The 16,310-nt window shown below is 47.7% G+C and overlaps 1 pseudogene; it reads left to right on the top strand.

Moving 5' to 3' along the window:
- Window positions 1-4,843: 4,843 nt before the first annotated feature.
- On the top strand, window positions 4,844-12,923 carry LOC135886159 (olfactory receptor 6C4-like; annotated as a pseudogene).
- The last annotated feature ends 3,387 nt before the right edge of the window (window positions 12,924-16,310 follow it).

Raw genomic sequence — 16,310 nt, 5'->3', positions numbered from 1 at the left:
TTATCGCTCTTTGTTATCCTCAGGAGAGTGATATCATTCACGGTCACCTGGTTGAAATGGGGCAATTTTATTAAGGGGACATTCAGAGGTGCCCATTCCTGCTCTGCTGAACAGAAATATTCCCCGCTGTTAGCCACGCGGTGGGGGGGAGGGGTGAAGTGATCATCCCAGAGAATTGGGTGTGTGGGGGAGGGGACTTAGTTGGGTTTGTGCTGCATGTTAACCCTGAAACCGCAGCCCCTCCTTTTACATTGCAAACCCATTTTAAATGGCCAACCCAACGGGTGCTTGGTATGGGAAATGAGAGCACTACTGTTTGAAACCATTCCCACATGTTAAGAAGGTTAAAAAAGCCAAAAGACTGTGTCTTACCATGGCTGCCTGCAAGCTGAAATCTGTGGCCTGGCACTGCGTGAGTGATCTCTCACACCAAACCGGCAGGCCATCAATATAAGAGGAAAAATGCGACCTTGTAACGAAACCACATGTGCTGTGTAATGTGAACAGCAAAATTTAACGTGAAAGAGTGTACCCATTGTTCTCTAAAATGTGTCTTTTTTAACCACCTCTCCCTTCTCCTCCACCAGCTGTAAATGTTTCTCCTTCACAGAGGCTAGTGAAGATTAGAAAGAGAAAACGTAGGACGCGTGAAGACATGTTTACAGAGCTCCAGATGTCCTCCCACACTGACAGAGCACAGCAGAATGCGTGGAGGCAGTCAATGACTGATTACAGAAAAGCACAATATGAACGAGAGGAGAGGTGGCGTGCTGAATCGCGGGCTGAAAATGATAGGTGGCGTCAGCTTGCAGACAGAAGGCAAGAGTCGATGCTCCGGCTGCTGGAGCATCAAACTGATATGTTCCAGCGTATGGTTGAGCTGCAGGAAAGGCAGCAGGAGCAGAGACCACCACTACAGCCCCTGTGTAACCAACAGCCCTCCTCCCCAAGTTCCATAGCCTCCTCACCCAGACGCCCAAGAACACAGTGGGGGGGCCTCCGGCCACCCAGTCACTCCACCCCAGATGATTGCCCTAGCATCAGAAGGCTGGCCTTCAATAAGAGTTAAAGTTTTAAACTGCAGTGTGTCCTTTTCCTTCCCTCCTCCCCCACCCATCCCGGGCTACCTTGGCAATTATCCCCCTAGTTGTGTGATGAATTAATAAAGAATGCATGAATGTGAAGTAACAATGACTTTATTGCCTCTGCAAGCGGTGCTCGAAGGGGGAAGGGGAGGGTGGGGTGGTTGGCTTACAGGGAAGTAGAGTGAACCGGGTGGTGGGGGGGGGCGGAGGGTTCATCAAGGAGAAACAAACAGAAGTTTCACACCGTAGCCTGGCCAGTCACAAAACTCGTTTTCAAAGCTTCTCTGATGCGCACCGCGCCATGCTGTGCTCCTCTAACCGCCCTGGTGTCTGGCTGCGCGTAATCAGCGGCCAGGCGATTTGCCTCAACCTCCCACCCTGCCATAAATGTCTCCGCCTTACTCTCACAGATATTGTGGAGCACACAGCAAGCAGCAATAACAATGGGGATATTCTTTTCGCTAAGGTCTGAGCGAGTCAGTAAGCTGCGCCAGCACGCTTTTAAATGGCCAAATGCACATTCCACCACCATTCGGCACTTGCTCAGCCTGTAGTTGAATAGGTCCTGACTCCTGTCCAGGCTGCCTGTGTACGGCTTCATGAGCCATGGCATTAAGGGGTAGGCTGGGTCCCCAAGGATCACGATAGGCATTTCAACATCCCCAATGGTTATTTTCTGGTCCAGGAAGAAAGTCCCTTCCTCCAGCTTTCGAAACAGACCAGAGTGCCTGAAGACGCGAGCATCATGTACCTTTCCCGGCCATCCCACGTTGATGTTGGTGAAACGTCCCTTGTGATCCACCAGGGCTTGCAGCAGCATTGAAAAGTACCCCTTGCGGTTTATGTACTCGGTGGCTTGGTGCTCCAGTGAAAAGATAGGGATATGGGTTCCGTCTATCGCCCCACCAGTTTGGGAATCCCATTGCAGCAAAGCCATCCACTATGGCCTGCACGTTTCCCAGAGTCACTACCCTTGATATCATCACGTCTTTCATTGCCCTGGCAACTTGGATCACAGCAGCCCCCACAGTAGATTTGCCCACTCCAAATTGATTCCCGACTGACCGGTAGCTGTCTGGCGTTGCAAGCTTCCACAGGGCTATCGCCACTCACTTCTCAACTGTGAGGGCTGCTCTCATCCTGGTATTCTGGCGCTTCAGGGCAGGGGAAAGCAAGTCACAAAGTTCCATGAAAGTGCCCTTACGCATGCGAAAGTTTCGCAGCCACTGGGAATCGTCCCACACCTGCAGCACGATGCGGTCCCACCAGTCTGTGCTTGTTTCCCGGGCCCAGAATCGGCATTCCACGGCATGAACCTGCCCTAGTAACACCATGATTTCCACATTGCTGGGGCCTGTGCCTTGTGAAAGGTCTATGTCCATGTCAATTTCCTCATCACTCTCGTCGCCGCGCTGCAATCGATTCCTCGGCTGGTCCTGGTTTTGCTTTGGCATGTTCTGGCTCTGCATATACTCCAGGACAATGCGCGTGCTGTTCATAGTGCTCATAATTGCCGCGGTGATCTGAGCGGGCTCCATGATCCCAGTGCTAGCTATGGCGTCTGGTCTGAAAAAAGGCGCGAAACTAGTATCTGACGGACCAGGGGAGGGAGGGAGGGAGGGGCGAGTGACGACATGGCGTACAGGTACAGGGAATTAAAATCAAGAAAGGTGGCTGTGCATCAGGGAGAAACACAAACAACTGTCACACAGAATGTCCTCCCCCAAAGATTGAACTCAAAACCCTGGGTTTAGCAGGCCGTTTATTTGACGGAGGGAGGGGGAAGCAAATGAATACAGAACAAATCTATTTTTTACATCTTAAGACGACGGTGCAGCATGACTGATAGCCCTCGGCATCTTCTGGGTGCTTGGCAGCAAATACTGGGCGCTTGGCAGTTAGTGTACTATGACTGATAGCCACATTTTTCCTGTATCATGACGATGGCCTTCAGGCCTATTGCACGATCTGCTCCTCAGGGAAGACTCTGCTAACGTGCGATGATCCAACTTGTAATAGGAAAAGACTACGGTTACCAGTCGAAATACACCATCTACTGCCAAAAGGCAAAAGGCTGGTGCAATGCAGCCCTACGGCTGCCAGCCCCACGGCTGCCAGCACCCAGATCACCGATGAAGGCTACCAGTCATGCTGCACCGTCTACCGCCAAAAGGCAGTTAGCTGCTGCTGCTGTGTAGCAATGCAGTCCCACGTCTGCCGGCACCCAGATGACATATGGTGACGGTGAGCTGAGCTGAGCGGGCTCCATGCTTGCCGTGGTATGTTGTCAGCACAGGTAACCCAGGTAAAAAGGCGCGAATCTATTGTCTGCCATTGCTCTGATGGAGGGGGAGGGGCCTGACGACATGTACCCAGAACCCCCCGTGACACTGTTTTGCATCATTCGGGCATTGGGATCTCAACCCAGAATTCCAATGGGCGGCGGAGACTGCGGGAACTGTGGGATAGCTACCCATAGTGCAATGCTCCGGAAGTCAACTCTAGCCTCGGTACTGTGGACGCGGTCCGCCGACTAGAGCACTTAGAGCATTTTATGTGGGGACACACACAATCGGCTGTATACAACCGATTTCTATAAAACCGGCTTCTATTAATTCGACCTAATTTCGTAGTGTAGACATACCCAAAGACATATTCCCCAAACTGTCACAGCAACCTTAGACAAGGAAGCATTAGCAGTGATCCTTAATCTCTGTCTCCAGACATTCTCTATAACATATTTAAAATGTCCAAAGGGCCAATCCACAAGTTTAGGTGCATGAATACTTTTCAAAATCTGGTCTGTAGGCAATTTTGAAAATGTTACCCGTTGATTTTAGGTGTTGCACGGCAGTTAAAAATAAGGGTGTGTATTCTTGCAGAGAAATGAACATACTATGTACTTTGCTTCAGAACAGACTTAAGAGAGAGCTCTCTGTGATATGATGGGAAAACAACAAATAGCTAAAATGATGTGTGTTGTTCAACAAATGATTGATGCCTTTTCTGCAGAAATGAGGCAGAAATACAAAGGGTTGATGTGAATGTGAGGCATGTATAATTTCTTTTCCTAGCGCATAGTTATGAATAGTCTCATAGCAGTATGATAACACTGAGCACCCATTAGTATAGATGTTAAAGAACTTTGTAAAGTGTCTAAGCATCATTATCTCCATTTTAGACAACAGAAAATGAGCATACATAGAGAGTTCTTATTTCATAAATTTCAAATCACATTAAGAAAAGGTAAGTAGTATTATCACCAACAATTTCATAGAGTAAAGGGTCACGGAGAGAGAAGATGACAAACCCAAGTGTGTGGATGAGATAGCATTAAAACCCAACTCACTGAATCAAATTCTTGTGTCTGCTCCACTGGAATCTGCTGCATTCTGCAATGTAAATATGGGTAAATGTGGTATGAGCCCAGCAATGGGATATGACTGATATTTTCATGTGAGCTCAAGAAAGTGGCATTTAATTCCCTTGGTGTTCACTGATAATTTCAGACTTTGTGGCCAAAATAATATACAAGAATATTCCCGAGGGTGAAGGTGAGATACCAGACAATAGGAATGTTTCCTATGTGATGGAACTTAGGCACTTTAGAAAATGTTACCCAAAATACCTCCAACATCCCGGAGTCTTGACTCATCTGTTGGGATGGCAAACAGCAGGGGGAAGCCAGAATTCAAGTGTTGACTGGTTTTAAATGGAAGTTAGATTATAAATTGCAAAATTTGTTTATTTCCCCCTAGATGAAACCCACAGCAAACAAACACCAGGGAAATCAAACGACCATCACAGAATTCATCCTCCTGGGATTCGGGGATCTCCCTCAACTTCAGACCCTTCTTTTCCTGCTGTTTCTAGTGATCTACATTGTGACTGTGGCTGGGAATATCCTCATCATTGGGTTAATTGTGGCTGATCAGAATCTTCACACCCCCATGTACTTTTTCCTGGGGAACTTGTCCTTCTTGGAGATGTGCTACACTTCTACTCTCCTCCCCAGGATGCTGTCCAGTCTCCTGATTGGGGACAGAACCATTTCATTCAGTGGCTACCTCACACAATTCTATATCTTTGGTTCCTTGGCAGCTACGGAATGTCTTCTTTTATCTGTGATGTCTTATGATCGGTACTTAGCAATATGCAAACCACTACCTTATGCAACCCTTATGAATGGCAGGTTCTGCCTCCAGATTGTTGGTGTCACTAGGCATAGCTACCAGGTAACTCGGGGGAGTGAAAGGCCATAAGTGCCGATGAAACTTCCTTGCTCTGGGTCTAAGTGAGCCACAGTGACTTCATTTTGTAAACTTTTACCTACTTCTATGCTAACTGAACTTACATGCTGAAGCAGGCTGAAGCAGAAATGTAAGGGTTAGCTTTTCTAGCAGACAGCTGTAGTTTCACTCACAAACACAGTAGAGATAAGGAAGGGGGAGGGAAAAGCCTCTACGTCTTAGCCTACAAAGGCCACAAATAAACAAATGAACAAAAACTTTTCTCACATACCAATGTAGTGACTATTGTAACTGTTGTCTGAGAGGGAGGGGTAGGAGGAAAAGTAACAGAACAAAAGCTTACAGAAACTGCTTGGAATATAAAAGGGAAAACTTGCTTACATGTGCTGTGCTTGATTTCAGACATGCCTGTCTCCCTGCACCACTTTGAAATCTCAAATAAACTTGGTTTGCTTCTCCACACCTGGTGTGTCTATTAGTGCGGCGCACACCGGGCAATGAACCCCGCTGCTGCCTCCTCGGGCCCTTTAGGCCGGCAACAGTTTTGGCATCCCTGTGTGGGCTCGAGGCTGAAATTTAGCCTTGCCCGGATCCCTCCTGGCGGCCGACGGATTACAGCGACGCCCGACGCCCAGCGCACACCAGTGACTTCATCAGGGGCCTCGGCAGAGACGTAGTTTGCTCGACCCCAGAGGGCACAACGGTGCAACGCACTCGAGTACTGGAGAAGCAGTTGTGGGCGACGGTGCAGAACCAGACCCTTGGATAAGGTAGGAACAGTCCAGTGGGGACTTTACCTGTTTTGACCTGTGGACGCCCAGTGTCTCCCTAGAGTATGGGGCAGGGACAGAGTACAGCCGGCAGGGTACAGTGTACACCCTTAAAATGCATTTTGGTGAACTGGAAAGTGTTTGGATCGGACCAGTTGATTAAAAGTAAATTGAAAAGGTTCTGTACAGTTGATTGGCCTCAATATCAGCTAGAGTGCCAAGAAAGGTGGCCACCGGAAGGATCGCTTAATTACAATATGATCCTTCAGTTACTTTTGTTTTGTCAGAGAACAGGTAAATGGAATGAACATTTCTATTCATATGCATTTATGGTGTTAAGAAATAGGACTGATATTTTGCACAAGTGCCATTTGACTCTGACAGACTCGGTAGTACTTGCTGCTAAACCCCAGAACCCTCCGACAGTTGTAATGGCAGAATCGGTATCCCCTTAGGCTCCTCTACCCCCACAGGCTCCAGAAAGTACCCCCTTAGTGGGATTGTATCCGTTGATTACTGAGAATGTGGTAGCCAGTCCAGGAACACAGGAGCGTGCAGCCCAGATTGTGCCAGTGTATTCTCATGTGCCTTTTAACCCAGTACACCTAGCTGCCTTTAAGGCAGAGGCAGGGGAATTCTCCACGAATCCAAGCAAGTTTATTTCAATCTTTGAAGGGTGTCTAGCAAGTCATAAGCCTGACTGGGATGATTGCAATATACTTATAAGAACCTTGTTGTCTGAGGTGGAGCGGAATCAGGTTATAGCTAAGGCTAGGAAGGAGGCACAGAGAAGGCATTTAAGGTTTTAAAAAGGAAAGCTATTGGACACCAGAGGTTGTACCGAGTAAAATTCTCAAAAGTGGATGTGCTCGTCCTGGTTTGTTGCTTCAAAGCTCTGTATAGAAGTTATGTTACTGGAAGGGTGTATAATGGCAATGTGTATGTGTTCATTGTTGGGAAAAGGTGAATGAGTGAAAAGTGGAAGTTTCCTTTGGAGGTTAAAAGAAGCCAAGAAAGGGAAAAGGGAAAAGGAACAGAACGAGTTAACTGGAAAATATAGCTAGCAAGCTCAGTCATGCTGGCCCAATCCAAGGACATTGTTCACAGCTAAGACTTGGCTGACAACCAAGAGAAAGGGGGGCCTGAATGTGCCCAAGCAACTGTAAAATCTGCAAAATACTGCCAGGCATAAGGAGGACAACAAAAGGGTTAAAAAGCAGCTTTGCTGAACAGTATTGGCCCAGGGATTTAAAAATTCCCCCACTTTGTTCGGCCAGGCTCTGGCCAAAGTCTTGAAGGAGTGGGACAATGAAAACAAAGCCCTCCTTCTGCAATATGTAGATAATTTGCTAATTGCTGCTGTGGGTCTAATCCCTTGTCTTAAAGCTACTGTAAGTCTCCTAAATACAGGGTAGCTCGAAGCAAAGCTCAAATTGCACTCTCTGAAGTACAGTATCTGGGATTTCACATCAGGCAGGAAAAAAGAAGACTCTCAAATGACAGAAAGGAGGCTATCTGCCAAGTTCCTATCCCTAGCAACCGTAAACGGCTTAGAGCATTTTTGGGCATGGCAGGCTTTTGTAGAATATGAATCCCAAAGTTTGGACTGTGGGCTAAACCTCTGTATGAATGTGTTAAGGAAGCGAATCATGACCCCTTTCACTGGTCCCCAGAAGCGGACAGGGCATTTAAAATCTTGAAAAGAAAGCTGATGGAAGCCCCAGCCCTGGGTCTGCCAGATCTCTCTAAGCCATTCCAACTGTATGTGCATGAAAGGAAAGGAATAGCCCTGGGAGTGCTTACTCAGTTATTAGGTGCCTGGAAACGTCCCGTAGCCTACTTTTCTAAACAACTGGATCAAGTTTCAAAGGGTTGGCCAGCATGCTTGAGGGTGGTCGCAGCCACTGCCCTAGTGCTTGGGGAAGCTGAAAAACTGACACTGGGAGGAACTGTGCAAGTGTATATTCCCCATATGGTCCAAGCCCTGCTGGATACTAAGGGTGGTCTCTGGCTCACACAGGCTCGGGTTGCTCGGGACCAGGCAAAACTGTTAGAAAATCCTGAAGTTACCCTGCAAACCTGTCCCTCCCTTAATCCAGCTACCCTGCTACCAGAAACAGAAAAGCAGGAACATGACTGTCTAAAAATCATAAATGCCCACTACTCTAGCCGCCCAGATTTAAAAGATCAACCACTCCCAAATGCTGACTTAAAATGGTATACTAATGGCAGTAGTACTGTTGTAGATGGGCAAAGGAGGGCTGGTTATGCTGTTGTGTCTCTTCATGATACCATGAAAGCTAAAAGTTTACCTGCTGGGACATCTGCCCAACTTGCTAAACTAGTGGCCCTAACTCGTGCACTCGAGCTAGCAAAAAACAAATGGGTTAATATCTTTACTAATTCAAAGTATGCTTTTGGGGTATTGCATGCTCATGCTGGTTTGTGAAAGCAAAGGGGAATGCTAACAGCCCAAGGCTCTCTGGTTAAGTATGGGTCTCAAATTCTCCAGCTGTTAGAAGCAGTACAACTCCCTGCAGCAGTAGCAGTGGTACATTGCAAAGCCCATCAAAGGGAAAATCAAGATGTAACCAAGGGCAATGCCAGAGCAGACAGGGAAGCCAAGCGCGCTGCTACCCTAAAATCACCAACAGAGAAAAATGCCCAAATGCATGCCCTTATCCCATCAGTAGGTGAGCTTGCAGCTCCTCAGTACTCCCATGAGGACAGAAACCTGGTTGACAGGCTTGGTCTCCAGGAAAAGGAGGGATGGCTTTATTCCACAGAGGAAAAAATCCTCTTGCCCAAGGGCCTAATCCGACCGGTGTTGCAAAAACTGCATCAAACCACACACGCAGGCAGAGAGGCTCTTACCCAGCTTATGAATAAATATTTTCTAACCTCTGAACTTAAACCCCTAGCATCACAGGTAGAGGCTAAATGTTTAATCTGCCAAAAGAACAACCCTCGACCAGGAGTAGCAGTGTTGCCAGCCACTCTGGAACCTACCCCAGGCCCAGGATTGGTGTGGCAAATAGACTTTACTAAGTTTCCCAGGACCCAAGGATACAGGTACCTCCTCGTCTTGGTAAATCAATTCAGTGTTTGGCCTGAGGCCTTCCCATGTTGTAACAACACTGCCAAAACAGTGGCTCTTAAGTTTGTCAAGAAAATCATTCCTCGCTTCGGCCTCCCCCAGTGGATAAAATCTAATAACAAAACACACTTCACATCTCAAGTTGTTCAAAAAATATAAAGTGCTCTGCAAATCCCCTGGAAGCTCCACACACCATGGTGACCACAAGCCAGTGGAGTAGTGGAACGCACAAATCAAACACTCAAGCAACACCTCTCAAAGGTCTGTCAGAAGGCCTCTCTTAGGTGGCCTAATGCTTTGCCCCTTGTGTTACTCCGCATTCGTGCTCTCCCCAAGGGCAGGTTAGGGCTTAGTCCCTTCGAAATTATGTTTGAAAGGGCATGGCCTCTGAATGGTACACCGGTTCTGGCAGGGGAGTGGGAGATGGGGTGTGGTTTCTTGTCTTAGTACATGTGCTCTCTGTCTGCTGTTCTTTCTTCTCTTCACAAATACACCAAAGATTCACAGCCTCTTCTGCTGGATACCCCGGTCCACTCCTTGCAGCCTGGTAACTCCGTTCTCGTTCGGACCTGGAAGGACGAACCTCTCCAAGAGAAGTGGAAGGGACCCCACACCATCCTGCTTGTTTCCCACACAGCGGCAAAGGTCAAAGAACACAAGAACTGGATTCATCACTCTCGACTGAAAGCAGTACCCATTCCTGAACAGTGAACTGTCCAGCCTGCAAAAAAAACTGCCAGTGATGATCTGGGACTTAAGCTGTTATTCAAAAGACAGTAAGGGTCATTGGAAATGCTTTGTGATATCTCTGAACAGCCACAGCACACTCCCCGCAAAAACCCTGAGCATTGGTTTTATCTATTCACAGAAGGCCGACCTAACCTATGGTCCTGGTCCTTTTATTTTTTTAATTTGTTTGGTATCAATAATTCTTATCTTCTGGGCATTTGGGTTGTTGTAATCACAATATGGGTTCAGGTTTAGGGTCTCTCACAACATTCCTTTTTGTCACAAGCAACAGAGGGTCCTGTGGCACCTTTAAGACTAACAGTAGTATTGGGAGCATAAGCTTTCGTGGGTAAGAACCTCACTTCTTCAGATCCCAGGCCATTACTTGCATCTGAAGAAGTGAGGTTCTTACCCACGAAAGCTTATGCTCCCAATACTTCTGTTAGTCTTAAAGGTGCCACAGGACCCTCTGCTGCTTTTTACAGATTCAGACTAACACGGCTACCCCTCTGATACTTTTTGTCACAGAAGCACTCCTTCTGTTACCTACTGTTTCATCCACATCGCATGCAGAATGAAAAGCCATCCTTTCAGACATGGCTACCAATACCTATGAGGCCCTAAAAATTGCCTTTGCCCGTAAGTTTAATCTCTCCCACTGTTGAATATGTGCCCAGACTCCCCACCATTTGGCTGGATTGCCCTGGAAAGTAGTTCCCCAAAATTGGTCAGACTATTATCAAAGGTGGATGGTTACCAGCAGCAGCACCTCTGACAATTTAAGTTTGCAATCTAACTGTACTGTGAAAGCTCCTTATGGCCTACACAATGGCTCTTGAAATTCCCACTATAGTAGCACTCTTAAGCCCCAGCCTATTCGTTTATGCTCTCCTCCCACTGGTCTCATATGTTATCAGCAAGCCAGTACAAGTAATCATACCTGGTTTGCAGGCATTAGTAGGTGTAAATTTTATATTGGTCCTGGTATAAGTCTCACTGTTCCTCTACTAAATGCCACCAGTTGACAAACCGGCGCTGCATTCTTTGCCCTTTCCCCACAAGCCACGCTATGGAATCTACAAGGTAACAATAAAAAGGCTAGTTATGGTAAAGCATTCTGGGTTTGTGGTAATAGTGCCTACAAATGGCTCCCTCATGGTTGGCATGGTAGCTGTTACAAAGGCTATCTCGCTCCTCCCCTCCGTGTTCTCGCCCAGGCTCCCTCAGGTCACCCTAGGTACTATCGGTCCTTGAAAGCTACCATTAAACCCATCAAAAAAGAAAACAGGTTTGGAATAATATTCCTCCCTACCTATGGGGTGGGACGGTGTTTAAATTTCTCACTCAGTTTGCCAATAATACCCTGGCCATAAAAAAAAGCATAAGTTCTAAGCTGTACCAGCTTCGACTGCTGGCTTTGCAAAACCGCCAGGCCCTAAATTATGTATTAGCCTCACGGGGTGGGGTCTGTGCCCTTATTGGAGAAGAATGTTGTACCTATGTCCCAGAGTTTTCACAGGATATTAACAAGCATATCTTGTCAGCTGAACAAGCCTTAAACCAGTGGAAGGCCCAAAAAGGGGAACCCACTATTTTTGATTCCCTTTGGGGTTGGTTACCTGGTCTAAGGGGACTAGGGGGAGGCATTGTTCGCATCTTGCTCACAGGTGTTGTAATATGTTTTGTCCTTTTCCTTTTGCTCGCTTGCTGTAAAGTGCTCATATGTAAAATTTGTACCTCCCATTCCCCAGAGGTTCCTTTATACTCTCTCATTAATAATCCCAATTGCATGAAGCTTAATCGCATTTTGTCTTTAAAGTATAAGAAAACTCTGCCAAAGGTTTGTTGAGTGTTCTCAAAGGAGGGATTGTTGGTGTCACTAGGCATAGCTACCAGGTAACTCAGGGGTGTGGAAGGCCATAAGTGCCGATGAAACTCCCTTGCTCTGGGTCTAAGTGAGCCACAGTGACTCCATCTTGTAAACTTTCACCTACTTCTATGCTAACTGCTTACATGCTGAAGCAGGCTGAAGCAGAAATGTAAGGGTCAGCTTTTCTAGCAGACAGCTGTAGTTTCACTCACAAACACAGTAGAGATAAGGAAGAGGGAGGGAAAAGCCTCTACGTCTTAGCCTGCAAAGGCCACAAATAAACAAATGAACAAAAACTTTTCTCACATACCAATGTAGTGCCTATTGTAACTGTTGTCTGAGAGGGAGGGGTAGGGGAAAAAGTAACAGAACAAAAGCTTACAGAAACTGCTTGGAATATAAAAGGGAAAACTTGCTTACATGTGCTGTGCTTGATTTGAGATGTGCCTGTCTCCCTGCACCACTTTGAAATCTCAAATAAACTTGGTTTGCTTCTCCACACCTGGTGTGTCTATTAGTGTGGCGCACACCGGGCAACAAACCCCGCTGCTGCCTCCTTGGGCCCTCTAGGCCGGCAACAAGATGACTGCTTGCTCTTGGGTAAGTGGATTTCTGGCTTCTTTGCCAACAATAGTCTTGATATCACAATAAGCATTCTGTAGCCCCAGTGAAGTTAGCCATTTATTTTGTGATTTAAGCCCAATAATAAAACTGGCCTGCAGTGACACCCTCATGCTGGAAATTTCTACTTTCATACTCTGCTCCATTTTCACACTGCCTCCCTTTCTATTGACACTGGCATCTTATGTTTCCATCATCACCACCATCCTGAGCATCCCTTCCTCCACTGGGAGGCAAAAGGCATTTTCCACCTGCTCGTCTCACCTCATTGTGGTGACAATTTTCTATGGGACTCTAGTCACTGTCTACCTGTTACCAGATTCTGATGCCCTGAGGGACCTGAACAAAATGTTCTCTGTTTTCTATGGAGTCCTAACCCCACTGCTCAACCCCCTTATATACAGTCTGAGAAACCAGGAGGTAAAGCAAGCCTTGCGAAAAGCCGTCCTTAGATTTTTCAAGATAATACACACACAACATGGGCCAATCTTAGGGACCTGATCTTGCAAAGTGTGAATCATGTGAGTAGCCCCTACTCATCTTTGTGTGTCTTTCGAACTCCTAACTAACAGGTTTAAGATGTCCTTAATCCAAGGGTAGAGTCTTGCTGTTACCTACCTCTGGCCATGTGATAAAATGTGTGCGGGGCAGGGCCGGCTCTAGCTTTTTTGCCGCCCCAAGCAAAAAAATTTTTGGCTGCCCCCCAGCCCTGGGCTCTCTCTTCCCCCCACACCCACACCCCCTGCCACCCCAGCCCTGGGCTCTCTCTTCCCCCCCCACCCGCACCCCCTGCCGCCCCAGCCCTGGGCTCCCCCCCACCACTGCTGACTCTGCCCACTCCCCCCTCACCTCCAGTCGGTCCGGTGCTGGCAGGGTCGGGGTAAGCAGCGGGGCTCCCGGGCTGCGCCTCAGCCCAGGATCCCTCCATCCAGGGCTCCCGCCTCCAGGACCGGCCGGGACCCGGGAGGGCAGAGCTGGGGGACCGCCCCGGCAGGTGGCTGAGGAGCCAGGGCAGAATAGCCCCAGAGGCAGCGGAGCCCCGGGGAGCGGGACGCAGGCTCCGCACGGCAGGCCCCACCCTCTATGGCCCCACTGCTGCTGCTGCTTCTGGCCACCCTGCCACAGTCCCTGGGCGGCTTGGGCCGCTTTGCCCAGCCCCGGCTGCAGCGCTGGGGGGTGGCCGCCCTGCGGCACCTGCAGGCGGCTCCGTGTGCCCCGTGGGGTATCCCCCAGCCTGAGTGTCCCCCGCTTGAAGCCTGCCCGGCCCAGCCACAAAGTGTGGGTGCTGCTCCCCCGCGGTGTGAACCGCAGCGGCTACAGGGCGCCCCCCACGCACGACGCGCTGCTGCTGCCAGGGCCGGCTCTAGGCTTTTGCCACCGGAAGCACCAAAAAAAATGGCCAGAATGCTGCCCTTGAAAATGTGTTGCCCCAAGCACGTGCTTGGTTTGCTGGTCCCTAGCGCCGGCCCTGGTGGGGGGGAATTAGGACACCAAGCCAAATCCTGAGAAATAAACTGCAACCTGCCACTCTAATGTCCAAAGAATTCTGAGTATCCTCTCTGAACTTTTATTACTTATTCTTTGAGTGTGGTGACTTTGCGAGTAATCATCTTCATGAGTTCATGAGAATAAAATAATTCAGACAAATAAAAATGTGCTCTTCCATAAATTTAGCATTTGTCATTTCTCCTTGCTTTGACCCTATTGATCTCAAAACTGGAATAAAACATATTCTTCACACTTTCCATAATGTTAAAACACATTTTATAATATGGGTGTAGGCTACATTTGTAGCCATTGGGATTTAATGATGCTAAATTATTAACAGAAGTTGTGTCTAATCATTAGATTAGGAATAAATTATAAACTTGGCCAAATCAGTAGCTCAGATGACTCTTAAGTGGGGTCATGGTGACATGAGACATAATTCACCTAATCCTTATAATTCCTCTCCTGCTAATGTGCATGCTGTAGTTCCATTATCTGAAGCGACTCTATGAGGGAAGGGAAATGTACAGGTGGGCCAAGAGTTCTCATTGATGATTTGTTTCCCATCAGTGTTATTAAAGTTTCTGATCCTGTGCTTCATCAGAGGAGTGGTAGGTCTCTGACACAAAACCCCAGAAGCAGCCCAGGGAAGGGTTTCTTACTCAGGAAGACATAGTTCCCTCCTCTCTACTCCCCCTTGATCCCTGGCCAGGGCCGGCTCCAGGCACCAGCCCACCAGGCTTGTGCTTAGGGCGGCACCTGGAGGGGGGCGGCGCGGCGCTCCGGCTCCGGCCGCCGGGGAGAGCGGAGCCCCGGCCTGGCAATCCGCCCTCCTCCCGGGGCTCCGGCCGCCCTCCCCCCCGGCGCCCTCCCCCTGGCCGCTGGGGAGAGCGGGAAGGGTAACCAGCCAGACTAAGAGGACTTCGGTCTCACCCCACTGGCTAACCGCAAGTCTCACAAGCAATTTCCTTAGACACTCCAGTTTCCCAGTATCACCATCAGTACCACTCGTTATGGGGACAAATGGTTATGAAAACCAATACCCAAGTAAAAGAAAAAAAGGTTCTCCTGATCCCAAAGGACCAAGCCCCAGACCCAGGTCAATATACAAATCAGATCTTACTCTCAAATCACGCTGTTGCCAATCCTTTAGAATCTAAAATCTAAAGGTTTATTGATAAAAGAAAAAAAGATAGAGATGAGAGTTAGAATTGGTTAAATGGAATCAATTACATACAGTAATGGCAAAGTTCTTGGTTCAGGCTTGCAGCAGTGATAGAATAAACTGCAGGTTCAAATTAAGTCTCTGGAATACATCCCCCGCTGGGGTGGGTCATTCAGTCCTTTGTTCAACATTTCAGCTTGTAGCAAAGTCCTTCCAGAGGTAACAAGCAGGATTGAAGACAAAATGGAGATGAGGCATCAGTCTTATATAGTCTTTTCCAGGTGTAAGAACACCTCTTTGTTCTTACTGTGGAAAATTACAGCAAAATGGAGCCTGGAGTCACATGGGCCAGTCCCTGCATACTTTGCTGAGTCTGAAGGCATATTGGCCTTCTCTCAATGGGTCCATTGTATAGCTGATGGTCCTTAATGGGCCATCAAGCAGGCTAGGCAGAGCTAATCCCAGCTTGTCTGGGATGTCACCCAGAAGCATAGCATAAGTTTGCCATACAGACAGTATAGAGCCAATATTCATAACTTCAACTACAAAACTGATACACACATATAGACAGCATAATCATAACCAGTAAACCATAACCTTGTCTTAGACACCCCATTTGACCCCCTTTATACAAGATTTGGGTGCCATTACAGGACCTTGGTTGCAACAATGATCTATATGGTCCCAGTTTATGTCAATAATGTCACACCCCCAACACAAAATTGATGCAGGAAGGGATGACACAAACATCACTGACTGCATCCCAAGAGCTCCACATCCTTGGGTCTGTCTCACTACAGCTAGTATTGGGTTAGAAGCCATACCAGTGTATAACAGAAATGGTTTATCAAAGTCATGTTCAACAACATGATTGAACCTCTTTACAAACTCAAGGTAAAACTTAGTTAGAACAATAGTGGATTGGATCTGCTCTTGCAGCATGGTTCCCGTATGTCTCATCTGATCTTGCCAAGAGCTAAAGCAAACAGCTACTTTATCCATACAAGCTCAGGCAAATGTTTGGAACCCAATTAACATCAAATAAATGCAGATATTAATGTTCTTCATAGTACAGGAATCATAGAATCATAGAATCATAGAATATCAGGGTTGGAAGGGACCTCAAGAGGTCATCTAGTCCAACCCCCTGCTCAAAGCAGGACCAATTCCCAACTAAATCATCCCAGCCAGGGCTTTGTCAAGCCGGGCCTTAAAAACCTCCAAGGAAGGAGACT

This window comes from Emys orbicularis, chromosome 12 (assembly GCF_028017835.1).
Source record: "Emys orbicularis isolate rEmyOrb1 chromosome 12, rEmyOrb1.hap1, whole genome shotgun sequence".
Taxonomy (NCBI): domain Eukaryota; kingdom Metazoa; phylum Chordata; order Testudines; family Emydidae; genus Emys; species Emys orbicularis.
The sequence above is the reverse complement of the archived record's forward strand: the minus strand, read 5'-3'. Positions and strand labels throughout refer to the sequence as shown.